General features: G+C 43.7%; 1 protein-coding gene and 1 pseudogene across 10 annotated transcripts in view; one reads left to right on the forward strand and one right to left on the reverse strand.

The window, feature by feature from the left end:
* Positions 1-4672: 4672 nt before the first annotated feature.
* Positions 4673-4807, reverse strand: LOC142872451 (uncharacterized; annotated as a pseudogene).
* A 5206-nt stretch (positions 4808-10013) lies between these two features.
* OSBPL6 (oxysterol binding protein like 6) overlaps positions 10014-14334 on the forward strand; it is a 197280-nt gene continuing 192959 nt past the window's right edge. For 8 of the 10 annotated variants that reach the window (XM_012785862.2, XM_012785863.2, XM_012785868.2 and 5 more), the window contains exon 1: positions 10014-10187. The gene's annotated coding sequence lies outside the window, so the exon portion shown is untranslated. The remainder of the gene's footprint in view (positions 10188-14334) is intronic. The other 2 variants (XM_012785870.2, XM_012785872.2) reach the window with 1 other exon arrangement.

A 14334-nucleotide genomic window follows, 5' to 3' on the forward strand; every position in this document is an offset into this window, starting at 1 on the left:
ACCTGCAGACACCAGCCCAGAGACGGCAGCTGCCAGCGAGCAGTAAGCCTGTAGTGGACGCGGCACCAGGCTTCCAACTCCCTTGGGGCACCTCCGTGTGCACAGACCCGAGCCATGCGGCAGACGCCATATTGCCTCCTTCTCGCCTCCGCCGACACTACCCGAGGCTGCCCAAAGAGACAATACAGCCACCAGCCAGAGGCACCTCCAGGGAACGGGACCTTCCCTTTTGGGACCCTACAGCTGACTAAGGGGAACTCAGACTGTGAGCTCCCTACCCGCCAGCCCTCCCAGGTGCTGCCGGCACGGTGATCTCAGGAGAACAGGGCAGCCCCTGAGACTGAGAGACATAGACCCAGCTTGGGCTCCCTGTGGGTGAATTGGGACCAGCACTCCTCTCCCTGGTGGGGATACAGTTTGAACTCTGGGACCCAGAGGTCAGACCTGTAGACCAGATCCCATGCACAGAGGTCTCGCATTGCCCGGGGCACAGAAGGGATATATGTGAACAGCCTACTGAGGTCTGTGTGCCTTCGGGGGCAGATCAGCGTCCTAGAGGGCAACCCTCCTCCCAAAAGGAGGCTGTACAACCAGCCCAGGTGGTGTTCCTGTGCAGGGAACCTCCCCGCCTAGGCGAAGAGTTTATGAAGAAGTCCCCAAAGGCAATCACAGCAGCAACAAAAATAAATAAATGGGACATGATCAAACCTAAAAGCTTCTGCACAGCCAAAGAAATAGTCATGAAAGTAAACAGACAACCTACAGAATGGGAGAAAAGTTTTGCATCCTACGCATCCGATAAGGGGCTGATAACTAGAGTATACTTAGAACTCACGAAAATCAGCAAGAAAAAATCAAATAACCCCATTAAAAAGTGGGCAAAGGACTTGAACAGAAACTTTTCTAAAGAAGACAGAAGAATGGCCAACAAACATGTGAAAAAATGCTCAACATCTCTAATCATCAGGGAAATGCAAATCAAAACCACAGTGAGATATCACTTAACTCCAGTGAGAATGGCCTTTATCAAAAAATCTCCAAACAATAAATGCTGGCGTGGTTGCGGAGAGAGAGGAACACTCCTACACTGCTGGTGGGACTGCAAACTAGTTCAACCTCTGTGGAAAGCAATATGGAGATACCTTAAAGTGATACAAGTGAATCTACCATTTGATCCAGCAATCCCATTGCTGGGCATCTACCCAAAAGATCCAATGACACTCTACAAAAAAGACACCTGCACTTGAATGTTTATAGCAGCACAATTCATAATTGCAAGGCTGTGGAAACAGCTCAAGTGCCCATCAGTCCAAGAATGGATTAATAAAATGTGATATATGTATACCACGGAGTACTATTCAGCTCTAAGAAACAACGGTGATATAGCACATCTTATATTTTCCTGGTTAGAGCTGGAACCCATACTACTAAGTGAAGTTTCCCAAGAATGGAAAAACAAGCACCACATATACTCACCAGCAAATTGGTATTAACTGAGCAGCACCTAATTGGACACATAGGTACTACAGTAATAGGGTATTGGGGAGGGGGGAGGGGGGCGAGTATATACATACATAATGAGTGAGATGTGCACCATCTGGGGGATGGTCATGCTGGAGACTCAGACTTGTGGGGGGAGGGGGGAATGGGCATTTATTGAGACCTTGAAATCTATACCCCCATAATATGCCAAAATAAAATTAAAAAAAAGAAATGCAAAAAAAAAAATCTGTAAAAATCACCAAACAAACAAACAAAAATATCCATCCTATCCAAAGCAATCTACAGATTCAATACAATCCCTTTCAAAATCCAATGATATTTTTCACATAAATAAAAAAAAAACAATCCTAAAATTTGTATGGAACACAAAAGACCCTGAATAGCCAAAGGAATCTTGAGCAAAAAGAACAAAGTTGAAGGCATTTAGCTACCTGATTTCAAAATATACAAAGCTAGTGGACATGTCAGCATGCTACTGGCATAAAAATGGACACATAAACCAATGGAACATAATAAAGAACCCAGAAATAAATCCACACTTTTATGGTCAATTGATTATTGACAAAGCTGTGAATGGAGAAAGAACATTCTCTTCAATAAATGGTGTTGGGACAACAGGATATCCACATGCAGAAGAATGAAATTAGACCCTTATCTCACACTGCACACAAAAATCAACTCAAAATGAATTAAAGATGTATATGTAAGAACTGAAACTGTAAAACTACTAGAAGAAAACATAGGGGTAAAGGTCCATGAAATCATTTGGTCAATGATTTTTAAATATGTACCCTAAAAGCACCAGCAACAAAAGCAAAAATAGACAAATGGGATTACATCAAACTAAAAAGCTTCTACACAGCTAAAGTAATCAACAGAGTGAAGGGACAATCTATGGAATGGGAGAAAATATTTGCAAACCATATATCTGATATGGGGTTAATATCCAAAACATATAAGGAACTTAAACAATAGCAAGAAAATAAATAACATGATTAAAAATGGGCAACAGAGCTGAATAGACATTTATCAAAAGAAGACATACAAATGGACAAAAGGTATATGAAAAAATGCTCAACATCACTAATCATCAGAGAAATGTAAATCAAAACTACAATTAGATATTATCTCTCATCTGTTAGAATGGCTATTATCAAACAGACAAAAGATAAAAAATGTTGATGAGGATGTGGAGAAAAGGGAAGTCTTGTGCACTGTTGGTAGAAATGTAAATTAGTACAGCCATCGTGGAAAATGGTATGGAGTTTCCTCAAAAAATTAAAAATAGAACTACATATGACCCAGCAATCCCACAACTGGGTATATGTCCAAAGGAAATAAAATCAGTACATCAAAGAGATCTATGCACTCCCATGTTTATTGCAGCACTATTCACAATAGCCAAGATAATGGAATCCACCTTAGTGTCCGTCAAGGGTTGAATGGATAAAGAAAATGTAGTATATATACAATGGAATGTTATTCAGCCTTAAAAAAGAAGGAAATCCTATCATTTGCGACAACATGGATGAATCTGGAGGATGTTAGGTTAAATGCAATAAGCCAGTCACAGAAAGATAAATACCACATGATCTCACTTAATGTGGATTCTAAAAAAGTTGAACTCATGGAAGTAGAGAGAAGAACGATGGTTACTAGGGGCTGATGATGAAAGTTTGGGGAGATGTTGGTCAAAGAATACTAAATTTCATTTATATAGGAGGCATAAGTTCAAGAGATCTATTGTACAACATGGTGACTATAGTTAATGATGTATTATGTTCTTGAAAATTGCTAAAAAGAGTAGATTTTAAGTGTTCTCACCATAAAAAATAAGTATGTGAGGTAATGCATATGTTAATTAGCTTGATTTAGCCACTCTACAATGTATACATATTTCAAAATAACATGTACATAAGTATATATAATTTTTATTTGTCATTTAAAAATAAATTTAAGAAATGATGAATAGAGTTAACCTACTGTGTATTAATCACCCACCATATACTGTGCAAGGGTTTAGACAAAGAGTTGACCTCACGAAGCTTACAATCAAGTAGAAGGAACAAGGAAAGTCTAAAACTACCAACAGGAACAGCTGGGTGTAGGAGACGCGCAGGAGGCAGTTCTGTGGGGGTTAACGGTTGCATTCAAACCTGGCAGGGATCAGAAAAAGCTTCATGAAGATCATGACACTGGTGTTTCATCTTCAAGGAAGGATGGGCTTTTGGAAGGCAGAGATAACCCACCTAACATTTGTCCAGAGCCTTCCATATACGAGGTACTTTACTTGTTCCTACTGTAACCACTCTCAAACAATAGTACTAGGTTTTGGAAGTTTTTTCCAAGTCTTTTAAAAAGGAAGAACCTGGAGCTTAGACAGAAGTTCCGAAACATGTTCAAAGTCAAACAATTGTGAAAGGTTCATACTAGGTTTAGACTCTCAGCCTTTCTGAGGGCTTTCGCCTCCCTTAATATCTTTGTCCATCAAGAAGGTTGGGTTCTTGTTCCCTCAACCCCTCTGTAAGGGAAAGAGGCCTGTGTGAGCAGAACTGATATAATGGCAAGGAAAGTTTATGGATCTAGTCCCCCAAAAGGACCTGTGGGCTGAATAAATTTGTTCTGGGTCTTAGTTTGCTTACATGAAGTTCTGCTTTTCAGATTAGACCCTGAGATATGAAGCAGTGGTTTCCACTTTGCTAATTTTATTCAACAATTTTGGGGAAAAACTTCATTTTGAATTTTTATATTCCTAAGGGGTTTGCCATGTGCATGCCCAAACATTCCACTTTTCTGTGTGGACTAGTACTATGTGTAAGTGAGAGTGTGTGTGCATTTTATAAAAGCCCAGAGAATGAAGCACTGTTGTTTGTTGGGCAGACAATGGTAGCAGCACTTATAACGGTCACTGTCAGGTATTAGGATCTTTGCCAGTGATTAGCATTCCTGCTAGCTGTAGGCAGGAGGGCCCTACGTTTCCTTCCCATGACCTTACCGATGAGTGAACAGTACAGTGAAAATAAGTCTCAACATAACTCATGCGAACACTTATCAGCACGATCCAATCCATGAGAATGAAAATCCAATTGGCTCTACTTTAAAAATGCATGCCAAATCCTACCACTTCTTCTTTCTTTTTTTTTTTTTTTTTGAAAAGAGATTTTTCTTTTTTTCCAAAAATTGCACTGAATTAAAGCAAAGCTCTAGTTGATGCAGGTGTGTTGTGTATGTTGTGTAGGCGTTAGCAGTACTGCCCTCATTTGGTGCTCATTGGACAGTGGCCCCACCCCAAGAAAAGGATGGTTAAATTCTACCACTTTTTATTACCCCCGCTGTACCACCTGGTTCTGATCCACCTTTATCGCTAATCAGGATGACAGCCATGGTTGCCTCCTTGCTTTCAGCTTTGCCCACCTTGAGGCTGTTTTCAACACAGCAGAGTTGCTCTTGTAAAACCTGAGTCAAATAACTTCACTCCTCTGCATGGACTCTTGTGATGGATCACCTACTCACTCAGAGTAAAAGTCAAAGCCCTCACTATGCCCACAGGCCCTCCGTGATCCAGCCCCCATTACCTCACTCCCCCAGAACCTCTGTTTCAGGGGCTCTGGCCTCTTTGCCCCTCCCAGAATACCACACGCTCACTCCACCTACTTTGTGAGGGCTGGTCTCTTTGATTGGAATGGGAAACTCCCATTCTTGTGTATCTGCCTCACTCCCTCATCTCTTCCAAGTCTTTGTTCAAGTGTCTTCTTCTCCGTGAGGCCCGGATTGGCCACATCATTTAATATTGCAACTTGGTAACCCTCCTTCCTCTTAACATGCTCAACTTTTAAAAAAATTTTCCATATCACTATGATATATAATATACTAATTTTAATAAGCTAAGTTTCTAATATACTGTGTAATTTACACGTCTGTTAGGTCTATTGTTTATTGTCTATCTTCCTCTGCTAGAACGTAAGCTCCATGGGGGCATGGTCTTTGTTTTGCTTGCTCGTAATATCTCAAGCACCTAGAATAATGCCTAATACATAGCAGGCACTCAAAAAGTATTTATTGAATTAAATAAATGAAACAGGTACCTACCCCGTCCTGTAACGGGTTAACCTGTCTGAATAAGCTCAACAAAATCCTAATCCCCTATCCTTTTAGGCACTTTCATAAACACTCTGGATGAAAGTTTCACTCTGAAGTGGATACAACAATATTCTTCTCTGGGCTGGATCAGTAAGTCTTCTGGGCAGATTATGAGACTGTGGCAATAAAGGCTATTGGACTAAATGGAGCTCAGACTTCTGGATGCTTACCCAGGAGTTCTTGATGGCAATATTCTTGGTAAGAAAAGTTCAACAATATATGTGATTTTTAGGGAGTATCATATCAGGTGAGGGAGAGATGGATGTGCATATCCAAAGGCAGCACCAAATCTGACAAGTAGTCTGCAGGTAAGGTGAGATCAAGGCCTCTCACCCCTCAAAGCACTAAGGAATATTACATCCTTCCTTCAAGAAATCATTGTTTTAAAGGGTTTGCCATTTGCGTTCCTTTGGTATGGTAAAAATGGCAAATCTTTTAAAAAATCTACTTTTAGAAAAGCAAATTACAAAGGGAATGCTCACCCTTATGTTCAAATTTATAACAAAATAGGAAACTCAGATAGGATGCTCCCATAGCTGGTCAGGTTTTCCAACCAAGTTTTCATCTATTGTTTTCCAATCAAACAGCTAAAATGATGTCTCAACAAAAATAAAATAAGTCATTATTAATTTTGATGATATGAAAGTGATTCTCCAAAGTAGGTTAATTTAGTAATAATAAAAATACTTCCAACGCTGACATTCTCAGTGAACAAATACAAAGCAAAACTCTGAATATTTTTGCTGCTTGAATAAAGCACAGGTAAAGTACCTCCTCAGAGTCTCTCTGCCTCACATCTCTCCAGGTTTCTGAGCTCTTTGCTCTGCCCCAGTGTTGGCCTCCTGAAGCAGAATGAGCCTCAGCTTCTGGGAGACAGGTTTCCATCAGGGAAACAGGACCTTTATGAGTGTGTTGAATAAGGAATTTATTACAGGAGATAGATCTTCACATTTGTGGGAGAAGCCGGAGAGGTAAAAGTCTGAAAAGCAGGGAAGGATCAGAGACCAGCCCTGGTTCAGGCAAATCATCCAAGCTTGCAGGGGAATCTGAACACTAGGCACTTCCAGCTGCTGCAGTGAGACCGCCCAAGGCTGGTGCAGAAATCTGCAGAAGGTGGTTGGGTCTTTGTGACCTCTGCCTCTGGGAGTCTCTGTGAAGGGTCTGTTAGCTAGGCCTGTGGTCAGTCATTCATCGGAGGGGAATGCAGAGCAGGAAAGAGTGAGAACAAACAGGAACTCTCTTGCATCTCATCTCATTGGTTAGAAGTGGCATTTGTCTCCTGCCACCTCTAGCCAATGACGACTTTCAGAATGTAATGGCTGCTGCTTAACTTTTCCTTCCTAAGCTTAGGCAGCTTCAATTTTGTCCATCTGGACAAATATAGACGTACAGCATCCAGGGAGGGGGATCTGAGGAAACATTCGTTTCTAGCATAACCAATGTGTCTTTGGGACAACCCAACACAAGTACCATACCTTGGCTGCAGAACATGGGATTTGTTTCTCTGGAACCTGCCAAAGAGGTCAGATGATTCATTCTGGAAGCGGGGGATTCACAACCAGTAGGGTAAATTTTGACCCACAGGAGAAGGGAGGTAGCTTGCAGGTAAATTTCTTCCTTGGTCCTGTCTTTGATAGACTATTCTAAGGCACTGTCTTCCATAGAGCCTGTCCACAGACTCTTTATATGGCCAAGCAATTGGCTGTGTCTTTTCAGGTTTATGAAGCACGGGCCGGGCTGGTAACACATCACCATGTATTTGTTTCCTATTCTTCCCTGTCTCACTTCCCCTTTTCTCCATTGTTGATGGCCTGGGTTTGCATCTTTCAACGAAGCATTAGCACTCGGGCCTTCCTAAGAAAACTCAGCTAAAATAGTATCCACTAAAAAAACTGCAATGAAAATGAACTGTGAGTTGGAGGAACTGATGGTGGGGACTAGGATTCGCATGAGGCTCAGTTCATTTGTATGTGGTGGAATTATAGCATGAATAGTATTTTAAAAACATCGTTATTTTTCTTTACCGAAAAAGCCCATGAACAAGTATTTCTCTGAGACAAAAGGGATGGATCAGGAGAGCAGAGATCCTTTTAGTCAACATGTGACTTGTGCCTTAAACTCTCAGCGAGAAATCACAATTAATGAAAACATTGCTCTCTGGCACTTTTCTGAGCAATAACCCTGCCATGGCTCAAAATGCAGTGAAAAGCCTGTTATTCATATTTACATATCTGTGCCAGTCTGAGTGTTCAAAATATTATGATGTGCAGAGTAAAGAAACTGCCTTGATCTGTAGCTCTGCACATTTAGCTCTCTTTAATCCACCCGTTTCTCAAGGTAGATCGGTGTAGTTCCATTACATCTTACTTGATCGTTAATCAATGAGACAGGTAGGAGACTTCCCCCGCTACTGGTGTTTAAAACCATTTGTATTTATTTATTTTATTATTTATTTATTTATTCTTGACACAGAGTCTTGCTCTGTTGCCTGGGCTAGAGTGCCATGGGGTCAGTCTAGCTTATAGTAACTTTAAACTCCTGAGGCTCAAGCAATCCTCCTGCCTCAGCCTCCCAGGTAGCTGGGACTACAGGCACACACCATGATGCTAGCTAATTTTTCTATTTTTAGTAGAGACAGGGTCTTGCTCTTGCTCAGGCTGGCCTCGAACTCCAGACCTCAAGTTATCCTCCCACTTCAACCTCCCAGAGTGCTAGGATTACCATCATGAGCCACCACTCCCGGCCTAAAACCATTTTTAAAAGTAATAACACACACAGATTATGGAATAGAGTGAAAAGTGTGCAAATATTCTTGAAATGAAATATGAGATTTAGATTGTGGTAGTTCCCTCCTCTTCACCCACAGTTTATGGGTCTGTGCTATAGGGGTTCAGTGAAAAATTTTGAGAATTACTTCTTCAGGTGAAAGTCTCTGTATGCTGTGTGTACTCTCTCTCGTTTCCTTTCACACTTTTGTATATTTTTAATATATGGGGTTTGGCTTTTTTTTTTTCTTTAAGTGAGAAAGCAGTTTTAGTAGCGTTTCTGTCAATGGAACGCGGATGGAGGGAGGAGTCAAAAGGTGGTGGCTCCGATCAAGTGAGGGTCAGTGTGGCAACTGTTCCCTGAGGAGCCTGTCTTCATAGGGAAGGAGTTATGATGAAACCCGGTAAGTCACAGGGTCCAGCATCTATTATTGTATGACACGACAATATGAGGACGTTGCTAGTCAGAATGGAAGAAGCTAATTCAAAGGTGGGATTGGAGATTCCAGAGAAACTGCACGTGGAAATGAATGCATATAGTTGACTGTGTTTCATAGTAAGTCAGGATTTTATCAGTGCAGGGAACAGTGAAATGCCATCACAGTTGCCTCAGTGGGTAGCAATATCTTTAATTTTTGGAGGCACTCCTCTCCCCACTCATCCAATCCAGACCCCCTAGAGAGCCCACAAAGCAGCCCAGCAGGGTTCTGTAATAGTTCCTATTATGCCCAATGTTCTCTGGATTTTTTTTCGCCTGAAGATGGTGATGACAGAAATGTCTTGAAATACTGATATTTCCTCAGTCACCTGTTTACAGAAGAAACGTCTTTCAAATGTTTAAATTGCTCTCTCCCGTCCAGTAAATTTGCCTTTAAATTAATCTGCTCTGGGACACAGGCCGGGAATGATTTTAAGCATGGAAGGGTTTAAAACAGTGAGAAGGGTTGACGTGAGGTGGGACTGATTTGCTCAGTTTTGACAGGGGCTTGAAGCAACTGGCCCTTCCTTTCACAGAACCCAAGAGTTTCTCTGGGCCTGAGAAGTTTCTACTCCCGAGTGACAGGGACGGAGAGCTGACACACACAGTCCTGTAGATTTATTGAATGATGGCCCCCAAAGGGCGCCCAGGGACAGGGGCTTGGCAGCGCGGAGGAGAGGCCGCCAGGCAGCAGTTCCCTTGGAATTCTGCTCTCCTATCTCGGAGCTGAGCTCTGGAGCCATCGGGGCCACCCCTTTGGAGCCCGGCTGGCCCACCTCCGCCGGATTGCGCGAGCGGGGGCGCCCCTAGGGCGCTCAGGCCCGCGGATGCCCTGTCAGGGTTTCCACGGAGGGTGATCTCCGGACACCAGGGCTTCCCACGGGGCGAGCCCACGCTGGGGGACCCCGCGTGACTGGGGCGCAGTGCGCCGGGTCCTCGCTCGTCGGGCGGCGCAGGGAGGGGCGCGCGGCAAGGTGGGTGCGCAGCCCGCGCGCGGGTCGCCGGCCACTGCGCTCCAGCCCGGCGGACGAGCAGGAGCCGGGGGCGGGGAGCCGGGAGCGCCGCCCCGCCAGCGCGCCCCGCCCGTGGGAGAGGAGGGGCTGCGGCGCGGCGGCCCACTGGAGGCGCAGCACGGCGGCCGCCACGGCTGTCGGTGCCGGAGACCGCGGCTCGGTGCAGGCGGCGCCCGCGCCTCCGCTCCTCCGCCAGCCGCGCGCCCGTCCGCCCGCGCCGCCGGCTCCCGCCGCCCGCTTCCCGCCGCAGCCACCGCAGCAGCTCCGGCGCCGCTGCTCGCCCTCTAGGTAGGTGTCCTGGCTGCGGAGGGGATGCCGGGGCGGGCACAGCGGAGCCCGCACCGCCGCCCGGGGGCTTTGTGCGCGTCCGGTGGGCCGAGGACCCGGAGGGACGCGCGGGTGGGCAGCCGCAGCTTCGGGCCCCGCAGGCACCGCCGGCCCCCTGGGGGCTCCCTGGGCCGGATAGCCGGGCGGCCGGGAAGGGGGCGGCCGCGGCAGTCGGTTCCCGCGGCCGGGTGGGAGGGGGCGTCTGTGTCGCGGATCTCGCTCGCCGCCCTCCCTCCCCTCGTTGCCTGGGAATTCCGGCCGCCGGGCGCTCGCGCCCGCATTCCCCAGCGCCGCCGGCGCCCCTGCTCCCCGCAGGCTGGCTGGGGATGGAAGCGGGGCAGGGAAGGACTGATGTAATTGTCAGCGGAAAAGCGAACCGGCGCGGGTGAGAGCGCCCGCGCCCGCGCTGGCTAACGCCTACGCCGCACCTTTCAGGGAATCCGGGGACCGGGAGGAGCGGCTGGGGAAGTTGTGCATTGGGGTTATTGTGCGCGTGCACTGCGGACTGCCCTCGCGGGGCTCCCCTGCCCGCCGCTGCTGGCGCCCCTGCAGCCCTCGTCCACACCCGCGGCCGGGGCCGAGTCTGCCTTCCGAGGTTCAGACCGGGACAGGGTTTGCATTGCAGTCAAGACGTGCTTCCCCTGCAGCGAACCGGGAGCTGCCCGCAGACCGTGTCGCCGGGGATGCTGGGGGAGGAGGGGACGGAAGACCTGGGGAGGAAGCCGGGAAGAAGTAATGACACCAGCAGATTTTTCCTTAAAGCCTCTAGCGTATATAGACGCGTCCGCAAGGCACCTTTTAAGCTGGTTTTTGAAAGTTATAGCCAGATTCTGATTTTGTGGCAGTTTTGAGATATACCTGAACGGTTGTTTAAACATAGGGACCTAAAGCTGGGGGAAAGCATTACATAATGGACATGAAGCAAATGACACGAAACTAAGTGAACCCACTGGGTCGCCAGGTTATTTCTCTCTTCCGGACACAAAGTCCTATAAGGCTTTTTCTCTATAAGAATTTCCATATTTAAATTGCTGGGCTACGTTTAGCAAATTTTATATTATTTTCAGTTATGATTATTTTCAAAATAACAATAATTTTTTGGGACTTCTTTTTTTACATTGAAAAATTTGCATGTTAATGGTAGTTATCTATATCACAGAACTGATTAGTAAGTGCAGTCTTCACAGGTAAAATTAAGAAATTTTCCATCTTAATACCATTAACTTTGTTTTCTCTTGTTTTTTTCTTTTTTTCCCCTTCTTCCATCCCCCCCCCCCCCACACACACACTTTGTTTTTTGGAAGCATTTCTACAGTTTTGGGTACTGCAGGCTCTCAATGTTGATGATATTCCTATCGAATGTTACAGCATTGCAGATACAAAGACTAATAATAAATGAAACTGAAGACCTCGCAGTAACTCTGAGAGTGAGCAGGGTTCCCAAGGTCGAAGGGAAGCTGCAGTGTAACTCCGCTATAATCGCCTACAGAGAATATGCATAGCTCTCATTGGGTTACAAAAAAGGCACTGATTGGCAGAATATTATTCTTAATATTCTTTTGCAGCTGGATTTCATATATTTTCCCCTAAAAATAATTTTTTCTCAAGGTAAAAACAAAATATTTTGAAATTAAAAACTTTCCTTTTAGAAAGCCTAAAAATTCTGTTTTGCTTGTGTTTAATAATATTTCAGTTGTTGTGATGTTGATAACTCGATTATACATTCAGTGGATGGATTACCTTTGGGGATACCTTAGTTTCAAATTATGATGATTTATCAAATGTCTCTTGGCTTATAGTATGATGTAGTTCTGTTGGTCTTGACGGGATTGCATAATATGTGAGTTTTCTAATTCCTAGATTGCTTTAATCTTATTTTAATATTACTTAAAGAAGAAGGGTAAATTCCTTCCAAGATGAAATGTTTGTGGTTGGAGGTCTGTAGTACCACTGGACATATAGAATTAGGCAAAATGCATAAGTAGATAAAAGTTTCATGTGACTTTACTCATGGAAACTATTGGACCAGAGAGAAGATTTACTTTGGAAACATAAGGTATAAATTCTCAAAAAGAGATTTTTTTTCCTGAAAAGGTTAAGTAATAATTATACTTTTAAAAAAAGTTTTAAAACAATTTTTTATGTATTATTTTATTTATTATTCTCTTGGGGGAAAAAAGGGTCTCATGCTATGCATTCACTTCTGAGACTTTTTTTTCTTTCACTCAACATTATATTTCTGAAGTTCATTCATATTTATGTAGTTGTAGTTCGTTAACTCTTACTACAGTACAGTATTCCATTATGTGTCCTATAACACAATATGTTTCTTTATTCTGCCAGTAGCCATTTGTTTCCTTTTTTTTTTAATTTAAAAAATATTGCAAACAGTGTTGCTTTGATCATCCATGTTTCCTGGGGCACATGTGCATGTGTTTTTCTTGGGTAAATACTAATGAATAAAACTGCTGGTTCATAGGGTATGTGAATATTCAACTTACTAGGTATTTACAAACTATATTCCAAAATGGTTGCACTAATTTATACGAGCCAGGAAAATAAGCAAACACATATAACATACATTTTTTGTATGCATGTATGTGTTGAAATACACATATTTTTTTAAAAAGCAAGAGAATGATGAACATAAAACTTCAGATTGCAGTTATCTATTGGGTGAACCCAGAGTATAGCATGGGGAGGAGCAAATAGGTGAAAATAAGTTATTGGTAATGACCTAGCACTGGGTTTGATGGGAAGTTCACAGATGATCACCATACAGTTGTCTCCACTTATCTGAAGGGTATATGTTCCACATCCCACAGTGGCTTCTTGAAACTGTGGATAGTACCAAACCCTATGTATACTTTTTGCCTATACATACATCGCTATAATGAAGTTTAATTTCTAAATTAGGCACAGTAAGAGATTGACAATTATAACTGATAATAAAATAGAACAATTATAACAATATACTGTAATAAAAGTTATGTAAATGTAGTCTGTCTCTCTCTTTCAAAATATTGTATTGTACTCACCTATTTTCAGACCACAGTTGACCGAGGGTAATTCAAACTGTGGATAAGGGGGGACTACTGTATTAAAAAAAAAAGAAAGAGGACCATGCCTGGACCAGTGCTGTTAATTTTAAAGGTCGATGGAAAAAGAAACTATGGACAATAGAGTTGTCACAAGACAATAGGCTTCTCTACCAAAAGACCCACAACATACTAGCTGAAGGATGAGGAAACAGTCCCTGTGTATAGGCATGAATTACCAAGAGTTCATGGAAGGGATTTGTGAGATGAGCAGGAAGTGGCCGTGCTAAGAAGAGGAAGGCTATCTTTGACTGATACAAACCAAAGTGGAGGGAACCATGGAAAATTTTCCAACTGTTTATAAAATAAGTCTGGGGAACTGATGGGTTAGGGGCAGAGGAAGAGATACAGTGCAGTGCCCCTAATTAGGAGGCAGCTGATTGAGATGAGGCTTCTCAAGTTTGGAGAAAGCTAAAGGAAAGAGTGGATTTAAAAATGCACTGGGACCAGGTGCAATGGCTCATGCCTATAATCCTAGCAATTTGGGAGGTCAAGATGGGAGGATTGGTTGAGGCCAGGAGTTTGAGACCAGCCTGAGCAAGAGCCAGACCCCATCTCTACTAAGAATAGAAATACTAGCCAGGCTTGGTGGCGGTGCCTGTAGTCCTAGCTACTCGGGAGGCTGGGACAGGAAGATTTCTTGGGACCAGGAATTTGAGGTCACAGTGAGCTATGATGATGCCACTGCTCTCTAGCCCAGGTGACACAGAGAGACCCTGTTTCAAAAAAATATCAAAAAATGAAAAAAATAAAATAAAAGTGTATTGGAGAAGAATCCAAGGTTTATGATCCTAGATAAGAAGAGGAGGAAAGAGTCAAAAATGCTTGACTATAATGCAAAGAAGTAGGGAAGTTGCTGTGAGAGCTTCTAGTGTAGTTTAGACATATCAAGTATGCAGCATTAGAAATCCAAGCTCACTATTAAAAACGTGGGCTTGGAGCTGGTGAGCAGTTAGGACATTCACATTGAAGTTGAGTGCAACCTTCTAATGATGTATATCCGCCTGAGT

This window comes from Microcebus murinus, chromosome 8, assembly GCF_040939455.1.
Source record: "Microcebus murinus isolate Inina chromosome 8, M.murinus_Inina_mat1.0, whole genome shotgun sequence".
Taxonomy (NCBI): domain Eukaryota; kingdom Metazoa; phylum Chordata; class Mammalia; order Primates; family Cheirogaleidae; genus Microcebus; species Microcebus murinus.